This window comes from Octopus bimaculoides, chromosome 12 (genome assembly GCF_046866305.1).
Source record: "Octopus bimaculoides isolate indiv1 chromosome 12, ASM4686630v1, whole genome shotgun sequence".
Classification (NCBI taxonomy): domain Eukaryota; kingdom Metazoa; phylum Mollusca; class Cephalopoda; order Octopoda; family Octopodidae; genus Octopus; species Octopus bimaculoides.
This window is the reverse complement of record NC_142939.1, coordinates 31372066-31386643: the sequence shown is the minus strand read 5'-3', so window position 1 is coordinate 31386643 and position 14578 is coordinate 31372066.

The window sequence follows — 14578 nt, the reverse complement described above, 5'->3', positions numbered from 1 at the left end:
CAACATTAGGGAATTTTCCAAGAAGACTCGTTGTCTCCTTATTTGTCTTACCTTTAATCCCGCTCGGTTTAGTGTTAACGAAGTTAAAAGCAGGGTATCACTTCAGGAGTAGTAAAGGAAAAAATTAACCATTTACTCTATATGGATGTCCTGATGCGTTTTAGTAAGAATGAACAAGAAACAGATTCATAATACAAACTCTAAGTCTCTTCAGCAGTGTTATAGTCATGGAGTTTGGCATAGAAAAATGTGCAATATCAGTCATGAAAAAGGGACAGGTAGCAAAGAGTGAATGCACACTAAAATCACTGATAGAAGGAGAGAGTCATCAGTATTTGGGTGTATTAAAATCTTACAGATTACTAACTATAGAAATGAAAGTGGAAGTTAAGAAGGACTACATCAGGAAGGTGAGGAAGCTCAAGAAATCAAGGCTAAATTCTCGGAATCTAGTAAATACTTGTGCAATGTCGCTACCTAAATACCCAGCAGCTTCTGTAGGCTCGACAAAATCTGAATTAGCAATGAAGAACTAGGACGGAATTCAATATCAATGGAGGAATTCACCCAAGAGCAGATTAAACTTGGATAGTAAGGAAGTTGGAAGATTGTTAATATCAGTAGAAAATTGTGTGGAATTAGCTAGAGTTTGATATAGCCTCCTATGTAGGAAATAATGAAGAAAGTATATTACGAGCTGCTAGATTGACAGTAATAGCAAGAGTAGATTATATTTTCAGAAAAGAAGGATTGAAAGGGAGATATAAAGTTTGTTAGTAGTAGCACAGGATTAAGCACTCAGGAGAAATTCGACAAAATCCAAGATGGAAAAATCCAGGTAGATTCCCAATGTAGGGTATGTAAATCAAAGGACAAAAGTATGTCTCAAATTTTAAGTGAATGTAGCATACTGGGACAGAAAAAAATAGAAACAAAAGACACGACAATCCACGCAGAGTTAGGAGAAATTTAGGATTTGAATATGAACCTAGTAAAGAAATAAATAAATGATGTTAAGGGACCATAACATTCTGACTGTCAGTGTGACACTATTTAGAAGGCTTGATTTAGTAGTAGCAGCAGCAGCAGCAGCAGTAGTAGTAGTAGTAGTAGTAGTAGTAGTAGTAGTAGTAGTAGTAGTAGTAGTAGTAGTAGTAATGAAGAAAATAGAAAGTGTCAGGAAATTGATTTTGCAGTTCCAAATGATGAGAAAATCAATGAGAACTATAGAGAATATAGCAAAATACCAGGACCTAGTCCTTCTATTACAGAGTATAGGGAAAGTGCGGGTAAAATGTATCTTTGCAGTAAGAGCTGCATTATGAATTATACCTACAGATTTGAACAGATGGATAGAGGAAATATTTATGAAACTTAGTTTAGCACGGCTCCAGGAAACAGTGGTATTAGGGAGGGTTAGAATACTCAGGAGATTTCTCGGTATCGAAATTTACATGTACGTATATGAAAATATAATAATAATAATAATAATAATAATAATAATAATAATAATAATAATAATAATAATAATAATAATAATAAGGCTCTGACAAAGAGAGGAGCACTAGCCTTGACAGCTTACTGAACGTGTTCCTCGCTGCTCTGACTATTCAGTAGCCGAAAGCCATAGAAATACTAATATGACCCAGTAGGACAACGGGGAAAAATAAGTCTCAAAGACTAGAATATCTACAATATCCTGTGAGTGTTTAATATTCCCTTCAAAATAAGTTAACAAATTTACAATGTTACAAATTCACGTATCTGCAGCTTTCAGACACACAAATTATAATATTCACAACAGCTATGGATACTCATCCTTTTCTCTCTCACTGAGTACTCGAAAAAGTAAACATTCTTCTACGTTTTATTCTGAAACCATTATAATTTCCTCTGTGTCGACATACAAAAGAGCATCTTCAGTGAATCTTAAAACTTTCTGGTGAAAATTTGACTCATTTTGTCTTTTCTTTCCTTTTTGAACATTCCAAGAGCTCCTACAGTCGCTGATATTGTAACTGTCATGATATGCCATATGTTTTCTATTTCAATTATCAGATCATTATCTTTTCTGAGCTTATCAAATTGTTTTGCCGAGATATTATGGTCACAAGGTAAGTTCATTTCAATCAATAAACACATTTTATTTCTTGGGTTTTCACATTATCTGGTTGATTTATTTTGATGGTCCGGTCTGTACACACAAGAAAGTTCCAAAGCATAGTTACATCTTCTCCCCAGTTACATCCTCAGATTGGTGCTTGTACCATTTGTCAGCAGTTTTGATTTTATAATATGGAGTGTCTCATATATTTTATGATAATCGGTGATACCCTGTCATTCTTATTATTAATATTATTGTTGCTGTTGTTGTTGTTGTCTTCGTCGTCCAATACGTATTGCTCATCGCTCCCGTAAGTTTATTTTTTGTCTTGTTATTGAACATTTGTGCTCCTTCTATAGATAAATTTCCAACGACATAAATGAACTGTTCAGTTCTATACATCTGTAGACCATGGACACTAGATTGGAATGAGTTGACCAAAGAAGCTCCTCAGTATTTATTTAAAATCAGGCGGAATAATATGGTTCATCCGCTGAAAAGAACAGGCAAATTGAAACATCCAGTGGGAGCAGAGTCAGGATCAGTAGCAACATCAACATAATTGCAACAACAAAGCACAGAGAATGTGTGAAGCCACCCTCCCGTTCCTAAAGAAATCAAACCCGCCTTCACCATCATAGGAACCACAAAAGCGAACAATGGGAAAAAAAAAGTCAGCAACAACAGGAATACCGCCCTCTCCATCAAAAGCAGCACCAGTAGTACCAGAAAATCCATTACATCCACTACTATCGCCACCACGAAAATGAGCATTAATAGCACGGAAGCAGCAACTGTTAATATTTCTAAATAAAATGGGAAATATTTTGCAGATACCTTTCGTCGATTGGCGAAAGGTGACGTGTCAGAGAAAAGCATTAAGTTACGCCAAAGCGCACTTACCAAAAAAGGCGGAATAATATTTTTAAACAGGTCAATGTAATAGAGAAACATACTAGAAAACAAATTATTATCTACAAGTGTATTCTGTCAAAAGACATGCGACTAGTGCGAGTGACAACAGGCCCAGATGTAGAAATGACAAAACCGATATGGAATATACAAATGGATGTCACACTAGAGAGAAGATTTGGCAGAGTAGAGTTGAAATTCCGAACTGCCGAATCAGCCAAATAAAGTGGGACATCACTCCTCAAATATTAGGAATTATGGTTAATTCTGATATAGCTGGTCAGAGTGCCGTTAGAATAAAAGTAACTGAGGTACCATGAGAAGTGGACATCACATTTGGTGGCAAAATAAAACAAAACTTCTCCGGGTACACTAAATGGAAAAAAAGAAACTGGTCGTGCACAGGAATGCAATTATTGATACGTGCCAATAATGCAGTTATCGGAGCTATTACAGCTATCCGTAGCAGTCGCGGGCAGAAAGCCGAGATCCTGCATTTGTGGCAAGACAAACCACTTCTCTGAACATACGCCTGCAATCTGGAGAGGACAAGGATAGAGGTGTCTGCTTCAGGTCCATTTGGTGTAGGGGTCTTAATCGGCTTTGGGTGGAACTACATGACAAGTAACATCAACGACAACAGCACCTACTACTACTACTACTACTACTACTACTACTACTACTACTACTACTACTACTACTACTACTACTACTACCTACCTACCTACCTACCTACCTACCTACCTACCATTTTGCATTACTATTGGGTTTTTACTTCTATCCTTTAAAGATTATCGTTATACCCCCTCATCCAGATCCTTCTAGTCATCTCCTATACCATCATTATCGCCATCACAGATTATTCACTTACTTAAATTACTCTTCCCTTTTTTTACATGTCGTATCCATTTGTTTTTCAAATTTTTAGTTTCATCTTGCTTTTTTCCTAGCTTCTATTGTTTATTTTGGCATTTACCATCTTTTTATATTTCTTTTTGGAATTTGTTATATTGTTCACTAACATAACAATTTAAATTTTTACAATTTTTTCAATTATATTTTTTTCAATATATTTCAATATATTTTCACGGTTTTTTTCAATACTCTTATCAAAATTCCATTCATTGAATTAGTATTGCTATGTTTTAAGATAACTTATTTATTATTTTTATAGTCTTACCAACTTTCCCATTTCCTACATTGTAATTTCTTCCCTTGGTTTATCATTTTATTTCTGCATTTTTTAATGTTTTACTACATTTCATTCCACGTGTACTGTAAACTTTATCACTACTACTAGAAGTGCCACTAACTACTCCTAGGTTACGTTTCAATTACGAATCAGTCCTCGAAATCAGAATCACAGCTTCTACATTTCATTTGCATCTTCTTTTTATTTGTGATTCATTTATTTGTTTATTTTTTTCTTTTTTTCTAATTTTATATACTCAACCACTGACTATATTCCCCACTCCCGACTGGTCACAAGGTCATTCATGTCTTTGTTTGCCATTGAATTCATTCACAATTCTAGTACCCGCTCATCCTACGTAATTTCTCTAATCAACGCTCTCTTCCTTCACACTTTTCTTTTTATTATCTTCTGAATTTTTCTGTTCTTTTGTCTTATCTTCCTCTTTCCTATCTTTTCATTTATTCCTTTTCTCCTTCACAAATATACCCCAATATCGAAATCGTATACATAGATTTGCAGACTGAATGGTTTCTTCTGTCGTAGATTGCCTCACGATCCTACTAACCTAACGGCGAAGTTCAGATTACAAGAGACTATCTCGATAAAATATTAGTGTTATAGGCGCAAACACACACGCACAAAAATACGCACGTACTTGTACACACATATCAGTGTGGTTGCTGTCAATTCGTGCACAGGTAGGATTTTCTTTGACAGCTATTTGGTGTTTGGTGTGACCAGGATATGAGGGATCTTGATCGGCTCTGGGTGTATCTCACATTAGATGTTAAAGAAAATGACTGTCAGCAAAGACCGTGATGATATTTAATCTCAGTATCTTTCCCAACACCTCTAAGATTCTCCGTTACACAGCTGATAGATCCAGAAACACAAACTTGTACTTTTCCCGCTTCGAAATCGAGCGGTTTTGTTTTTATTTCACTATTTCCTTCTCCTGGAGAGATATCTAAACAAAGGCCAGGTGTCGCTCGCTCTTCGTTGCTGGATTGCCACTGATGCGACTGACTTCATACATCCTTTGAAAGATTATGCTTTTCAAATTTAGTGTTTTTGAAATTACACATTAAACATGTTCTTATTTCGGTTTCAGTTTTATTTCTATTGAGGAATAATTACACTTACGCTTCATGCATTGTAGATTATGAGAGTGTTTATCTTTGCAAGTATTTCCCAATGCGTGTGCTTGTTTAGAGTAAATGAGCATTATGTAAGAATTATTTTTTATGCATATTCAATGAAACGAACACAGAGAGAATATGACGTACACAAACAACGATCATTCGATAAATATTCTCATTTAATCATGCACATACATCGGACCCTAGAAGCAATAAGTAACACTTGATGTAATTAATTCTCTTCCTCACAAATCAATTCCTGTGAATAAGAAATGAGTAGATATTTTATTGAGAGACTATCCTTCCTGATCTAGAAGTCATTTTGTTATACTTATGAAAGCAACGTATTTTAACAATGGCAATTCTTGCTCAAACACAAACAACGCGACGACGACAATAACCTAACTTTCCTTATAAAATGTGTCATTCTCTGTATAATCTATATGAGACTATTTTGTATCTATTGCTTTATAACTGGCTGCAATTTCTAGTAGATTAAAATAAATCATACAGGATTTTGAATTGACTTGGTGGCCGCCTATAAAGTTGATAGTATATATTTCGAATACTGAATCAGCTTTATCTAAAATATTGATATGAAATTTGTATTATAAATATAGGATATATGCATTGGTTAAACTAACAAAATTACATAAAGAATATAAATAGATATCGTTTCTTAATGGAGAAAATTCAGAGACAGTGAAAATAATATTTATAGAACTGCGATAAAATTCAATAAGAATAAGAATGATCAGTGTGATAAGGTTGCCAGTGAGAATATCCTCATGAGTAGGAGAAAAACGAATTTCATAGACTTTACAATAAATATGTTGCTATTGCTGCTGTTGTTGTTGTTGTTGTTGTTGTTGTTGTTGTTGTTGTTGTTGTTGTTCTTGTTGTTCTTCTTCTTGTTATTAATCATGAGCATGCCGGGTAGAATTGTTAACGGCATTTCGTCCGTCTTCATGTTCTTCGTTCAAATTCCCCGGTGTTAAGTTTGACATTCATCATTTTGGGGTTAATAAACATAAGTACCAAACGAATGCTAGGGGCGATATAATGATAATAATAATAATAATAATAATAATAATAATAATAATAATAATAATAATAATAATAATAATAATAATAATAAAAACTAGAACAGCAACGGACCATGATAAAACGATGGCAAGAAAAGCCACTACATGGTAAATACTGGTCTAAACTAAATGCGAAAGAAATAGACAGAGAAAAATCCCAGCAATGGCTGAGAAGCTCAGGACTCAAAGCAGAGACTGAAGGATTTTTAATTGCTGCACAAGACCAGAGCCTCCCCACCAGAAATTACCAAAAACACATAATGAAAAGAAATATAACAAGTAACTGTAGAATATGTGGAGATCGACAAGAAACAATAAATCATATTATCTCTGGCTGCCCAGTCCTGGCTAAGAAGGAATATATTCACAGACACGACAGAGCTGGGACCTATATACACTGGAAGCTATGCCAACAATATGGAATAACAACAGAAAAAAGATGGTATAAACACACGCCAGAAAAGGTCACAGAAAACGAGAAAGCAGCCATACTCTGGGATATGCCAATACACACAGATAGAGAAATTAAGGCCAATAGACCAGATATAGTTGTCAAAGATCATGAAGAAAAAATATGCTTTCTAATTGATGTATCAATACCAGCAGATGACAACGTTTCTCTAAAAGAAATGGAAAAACTTTCAAAATACAAAGACCTGGAAATAGAGATAACTCGAATGTGGAATCTAAAAACAAAAACGATTCCTATCATATTAGGTGCCTTAGGTATAATAAAAAAAAATATTCAGGCAAATACATAACAAAAATACCAGGACTTACAAATATATATATAACATACAGAAAATTGCACTACTGGGTACTGCACACATTCTACGCAAAACACTTTCAATACAGTAAACATAAGAGCACCACAGCAAACCACAGCACATACCCAAGGCTCACAGAGCTGCGCTCGGTAGTGAAGTAAAAGCACGTTATAAAAATAAAACTACTGAACAATAATAATAATAATAATAATAATGATAATAATAATAATAATTATTATTATTATTATTATTATTAATATTATTATTATTATATAGTGGAGGCGCAATGGTCCAGTGGTTAGGTCAGCGGACTCGCGGTTGGAGGATCGCGGTTTCGATGCCCAGATCGGGCGTTGTTGTTGTTTATTGAGCGAAAACACCTAAACTCCACGAGGCACGGAGTGGTGGTGACCCCTATTATACTCTTTCACCCCAACTTTCTCTCACTCTTTCTTCCGAAAGCATTATAGAATGCACATACGAAATTGTAGTTCGTAGTTTAATAGCAAAGATAATAAATGTTAGATCAGGCTATATTTCCAAACAAATTCCATTTAAATAAGTACTTTTAGTACTGATAAAGTAAACAAAAAGTCGGTAGGTGAGTTACACTTCACAACATTCTTTAGAAGCGATGCTCCTCCTTCGCCGTGTGACTAAATTAAAAAGAAAATATTCGCGCTAAGTTACAGCATAATGCAACAATAATTATCTAACGATACAATCAAAGGACTAGAAAAACTGTTACAATCAAAGTGGAAACAATACTGGATCCCCAAAATATGTGCATCTATGTATGAAAACAAATTAAGAAATTAGTAATTGAAACAAGCATAATATATATGGAGAAAATTATCGGAAAATCAAGAAATTGTCATCAGCAGATATATATATATATATATATATAGTGGAACGAAGCTAAAGTGGAATACAATGCAACTCTGATTTAAAATATCCATTACTTTAAAAGTATTAATAAACTATGTACTATATATTCAATTATAATGTAAATCAAGAAACAAGTTAAAGTATATTTTAAAAGATGTTGATATTCATATGGGGGAACTTTCCAAAATAAGAACTATCTAAAAGATGTATGTAGTGCAATCACAACGGAAACAACATGCCTTCAAGATATATATTCAACTAAATTATCTACCGACTGATCTGGAAATATTAAATTTATCCGAATGAGATTTATACTAAATGGCATAAATCTTGTGGAATATACATTTCAATTTGCTTGACACGAATGAATTTATAAAAATTAAAGCAGAATGCCATAGAAAATTTGTGAACAGGAGTTACTTGTCAAAAGAAAGATGGAAATAAATGTTTCCATTAACTTAGAAACAAAAAAGTTGTTGAAATCTCCGAAGAAAATGTATATATATTTAAGTAGTTATACAGCATGTCTGAAAATATCAGCGAACACATTTACCACTAAATCGTTGAATATTCCGCGTTAAAAAAGAAACAACAAAATGGCTACAGAATAATTTCATAAATTAATAAATCATACAGTGGAGGAGCCGTTGTAACAATGAAGAAAATATATCTTATAAAATTGATCTTATATCAATTTTAAAAATTCATTTATTTCTTCAAAATCTTTCGATATAACAACTGAAGTAAAGAAATGAAAATTTAACAAATCACGAAAATTTATTTAAACCTGAAATCAACTTTAACTGAAGAAGGATTTACGTTCTAGAAATATTCTATGGTTAAAGAAGGAAATTTATGAACTGTTAAACTTCCTAAATATAATTATATTTATAACTTGATGAATTTCAATATAATTGCGTAAAGACGGAGAAATTTCGTTCCATTATAGGACTCTAGCGTTTCCCACATATTGTAGTCTTTGATTATTCTATTTATAGAACGTCATTTTGAAATCCTAAACGTACACCTGTTTCCAGTCTAATCGAGAATGACTTTCACTTTTTAAAACCTCATTCCACAAAATGGAAATTACCAAATTGCCTAAATTAATTTCGATGAGAGAAAATTCTACACAAATAATCTACGCAAGTATTTTACCTGAACTAAGAATTGAGAACAACAGTCTTGTAAAATAAACTGGAAGATTTATTTCTGTCCTATAAAATTCTGTAGCTTGAGTGAACCCTTATTGAATAGCTTTATCATTAAAAGCATCAATGTGCAGGTGTGCCACATTTTTGCTCCTGTATGACATAAAAAATAGTTAATATGTCCAATACTATTATGCCATAGAAATGAATATTTTGTTAATAAACCAGTAGACTAAAGGACCAATGAGGCATTCACAAAAATACGATATAGATATGTTCAGTTCTTAAACTGAAAAGGATCCAAGGATCGAGATGCAGGAAGAAATTTAACTTCAGGCAAGCCATAGCAAATATTAAAAATCAATTTTCGGGGACAATTATGGTTTATTGAAAAGGATGGTTGTGGATGTTTTTCTTTTAGAACTGTAAATTGAAAAGAGCTCTTATAGACTTTCTATTTCATGGTAGGTAACTAGAGTTGTTGAGTATGTTAATAAGAATACACGAGTTAAGGAGTGAAGAAGATAAGATCCGAGCTACCTATACTTCATAGCCAACCGAACATTGGCAATGTTAAATATACAAGGCAGGTGTATATCGCAGACCAAGAATATCTTGATTAAATGAAAGTCTATGTTGTCGCAAGGAGGTACATGGAAGATTCAATCACAATGTGTAGAAAGCAACCTGCCTTCCCTCTTGGTTGTACACATTTTGCGATCTCGTCCTTTACAGGTTTTGAAAAAAATAGTTTCATTATACCTTTTGATAGTTGTTTAAATAGCTTTTCTTAAGCATCCCAAATTTCTTGCCATTTAAATTTTGGAGAACCCATCATTGGAACAAATACAACGATTAAGCCCCTGTACCGCCAAGAAGCGTTTTATATAGAGATCTTTTCAACACATATTACCCTCTGCTAGTTATCAATAGGACATTACCTGAAAAATAGGACAAAAGGAATGTTTGCTTTACCTGGTTCATAATTATGTTCAAGGATATATATATATCTAAAGAGAAAGGAAGCGATAGATAGATAGATAGATAGATAGATAGATGGATGAATGGATGGATGGATGGATGAATATACCTATATATATATATATATATATATATATATACCTATATATATATATATATATATATATAAATATATATATATATATATATATATATATATATATATATATATATATATATATATATATATATATAATACGAATAATATGTGAGTATATGCATATATACATACATGTATGTACATACCTACATCTACATGTATATATAGATGGATATCTGTGTACAGGGCGTCACAGAAAAACGTGGACAAAATCAAAAACAGACCATAAACAGAACACAGAAAAAAAGCAGGCCACATAGAGAACATTTCCTTCATCAGCTGCCCCTATTCTAAACTAAGCGTTTTGAAGGGTTAGGGTAGGACGCATTGTATATAAATGTGTATAAAATTATTCACGATGGGAATAAACACTAGGTCGGCTTCTTACATGCTGAACAAGATGTGAAACCCTCAAACGACGAGCAGACATTCTTGTTTATGCACGTTGAATGTTGGCGAGCAGGACAATTTGAAAGAATTAAAAAGGCTAGTCATTTCTATAATTCGATGTTGCACCATTAATTATCAAATAGATATATTAATTAATTTAGTAATCAATTAATTAATCTGTCAATGAATTAAACGTCTATGGATCGTCAAACGAAACTGCTGGGGACATATATTTATAAAACTCGAATACATACCATATCATAAAGGAGACACGTGCATATCGTTTATTTATCGTTATATATCGTAAATTCAACTCAAATATCCTCAAACATCGCACCAAACCACAATAAAGTACAGTGAATAAAATTTAGGAGTGAAATATGTGACCCAAGAATTAAAATATTTAGATATAAATATAAAGTGTAGAAATGATTTAAGATAATAATTATACCAGTGGTGAGCATGTGTAAAAAAGGTCCGTAGACCATAAATATTTCTATAATACATTAATCTGTATAAAATTATAAACGAAGGGAAGAACCTCTAGGTTGGCTTCATACATGCTGAAAAGAGATGTCAAATCCTCAACCACAAAAAAATTTCAAATATATGCACGTTGAATCAATCATCTGTGGATGATTCTGGCTTGGTGCGTTCTTTGAGGACATTTTTGTTGAATTCACGATGTATAAACTTAATTACTCGATATGCACGTGTCTCCTTTTTGATACGGTATATATTCGAGTTTTAATTATATGTCTCTAGCAGTTATTACTGAAGGTTCACAAGTGATTGATTAAGTAATTAATTAATTAGTTAATTAAGTAATTAAATCATTAATGGTGAAACGTCGGAAGTTTAAAAAAAAACTAGCCTTTTTAATCCTTTCAAATTGTCTTGATCGCCTACATTCAACGTGCAGAAATAAGAAATATTTTTCGTGGTTTGGAGATTTGAAATCTCTTTTCAGCATGTAGGAAGCCTACCCAGTGGCTCTTCCCTCCGTGTATAATTTTGTACACATTTATATATATTATGAAAATACTTATGGCCTACGGACAATTTTTAAACATGCTGACCACTAGTATAAATTATTACTTTTAATAAATTTTACCCTTTATACACACACACACACACATACACACACACACATGCATGTCCATATTATTACTAGTTGTAAGGATATAGTTTTACCGCCCATGCCCCCATACTACTACTGTACACATAATTTCTTTCGAATCAATTTCTCTGAGAAACCTCTTATATAAAGTAGTTTATTTTTCTGATCATTTGAATGTTTGTTTTCGATTTTGTTTCGACTTCACTGCATTTATCTTCTCTATCTTTCACTGAAATTGCATTAGTCTAAGGTCAATAAATCTTAGGCGCAGGCATGGCCGTGTGCTTCCCAATCACATGGCTCCAGATTCAATCTTGCTGTGTGGTACCTTGTCTGCGTAACTTCCAGCTGACCAAAGCCCTGTGAGTAAATTTGGCAGACAGAAACTGAAAGAATCATGTAGTACATGTGAGTGAAAATGCATGGCGATAATAAATCTATACATCCAACATTATGTCTATAAACAGATAGGTGTCGGTCTCCTGTCGTGCTAAAATGTTGACCACATTCCACTAATTTCCTTTAAAATAGATCGGTAAGAGACTAGACAGCCTAATAATTGTTCATGTTAATCATAATCATCATAGTTTATTCTCATAAAAGCCGGAAAAAAATCTGTGAAAATCTTTTTCATCATTCTTTAGTTCAGATGTGACTGCTTCATTGACCACGTTTGAAGTTACTGTCAGCTGAAGAGAGAACAAATCATTAATGATAGTCTTAAAATAATTCCTAAGAATCTTTGTATCTACCAATCTAAGTTCAAAGACACACACTCATACATACATATACACATACATACAAACATGCATACATAAATGCATACATACATACATAAATGCACACATACATACGTACACACACAACACTCACAGGCACGCAAACACACACGCACATGCACGCATACGCATACATGCATACGCGCGCACACAGACAGATGTGTACATGTGTAGTATGATTTTGATTATGATTTATAAAAAGCTATCAAAATGCTATTATAATCAATTGGGTATGCAAGTAAACTTGATCCGTATGATACATATGTGAAATGTGGACAGATTTACGCAATTGTCATGACTACATGATTACTTTGATTGTTGGATTGTGATATGGATAATGAAAATCTGCACGTATTAATTAATTATTGCTCGGCATTTTATAATTGCAGCTAAATGCATGTGAATTTACATGTTGCATATTCAAAATTTCAACTGGTCCCTTTTAGACGTATCCTTGAAGAGAAATTTTATTACAGATGTGTTACATATAAATGCAATCACGCAACAACAAGCATGTGTGCGTCTGAACACACACGCGCGTGCGCGCGAGCCCGCACACAGAGGGTGCGGCGGATAAATTGTCGTCTATATTACGCAAAAATGGAAATAGCATTGACATCTTATTCTAACAACTATATTTACAAAACATTGCATAGATTTATCTTTCAATACTATCGAGTATATTTATTCAACAAAATTGCTATTGGCTTCAATCAAGGACTCCAGGCGTCTTCGGAATCACGTGAAACTCTTGTGGAGGGTCTCCTTGTATAGTGGGTGATTGCTGCCATAATCTTTGCCTTCAGTTCGTCTGTGGTGTTACAAGACGTTTTGTGGTCTATAGCTCAATTGCACCCTACAGATAATAACCAAGGGGGTTGCAGTGTGGGGAGTGAGGTTGCCAGATGTTAGGGGTGATGTGGTCGCAGAAATTGTCTGACAGCCATGACTGGGTTCTCCTGCTTCCGTGACATGGTGCAGATTCCTCTTGCCAGACATAGGGTCTTACAGCGGTCACCAAATTTCCCCAGGGCAGCACTACATCATGCAGACACTTGATGTAGTCCTCCGAGTTGAGTGTGAGGGCGTTTGGACAGACGAATTTAGGCATAACGTCGCCATCACCAATGATTACTCCAAACATCATGATGTTGACCGGCTGTGTGATTTTCATCATTCCCGGTACATAGCCTGGGATTGAACTGTTCTCAGATTGACACACAAACATTCTGAAACGTTCTGATTGGCGCTTCCAGCGCGATTGGCAAACAGTACGGCGTGTCGTTTCCAAACTTTTGGTAGAGTGATTTGCGACATAGTGCTGTTTTATCACAGTTTTATGCACAACTGACACTACTATACTGTGTAGTCGACAAAATCAAAAAGCAAACAATGCGTATGTGCAAAATTAAAAACATTTAAATGGTGAAAATTTGCACATCGCGCCCTATGTGTGTATATATATGTATATATATATATATATATATATATATATATATATATATATATATATATATATATATATATATATATATATGTATGATATGTATGCTTATCTATCTATCTATCACTTTATGTATGTATGTATTATGTATGTATGTATATATATATATATACAGAGAGAGAGAGAGAGAGAGAGAGAGAGAGAGAGAGAGAGAGAAAGGGAGAGAGAAGAAAATGAAATTGGGTTATAATAACCAAACAGGTAAAACAATGAAAAACTGTCTTTTTACCCCCGAGCAAGGCGGGAAATCTCTGTAAGTCTACTACATATTTGTGAAAGGGCGACGTTGTCTCACAAGCAGCTTTACAGGCTAAAATGTTAGTAAATATTGTCGGATTGAGCTTCAAATTTATATCTATCTATGAGACAGACAGACAGACAGGCAGACTGACAGACAGACAGACAGTCAGATAGATAGATAGAT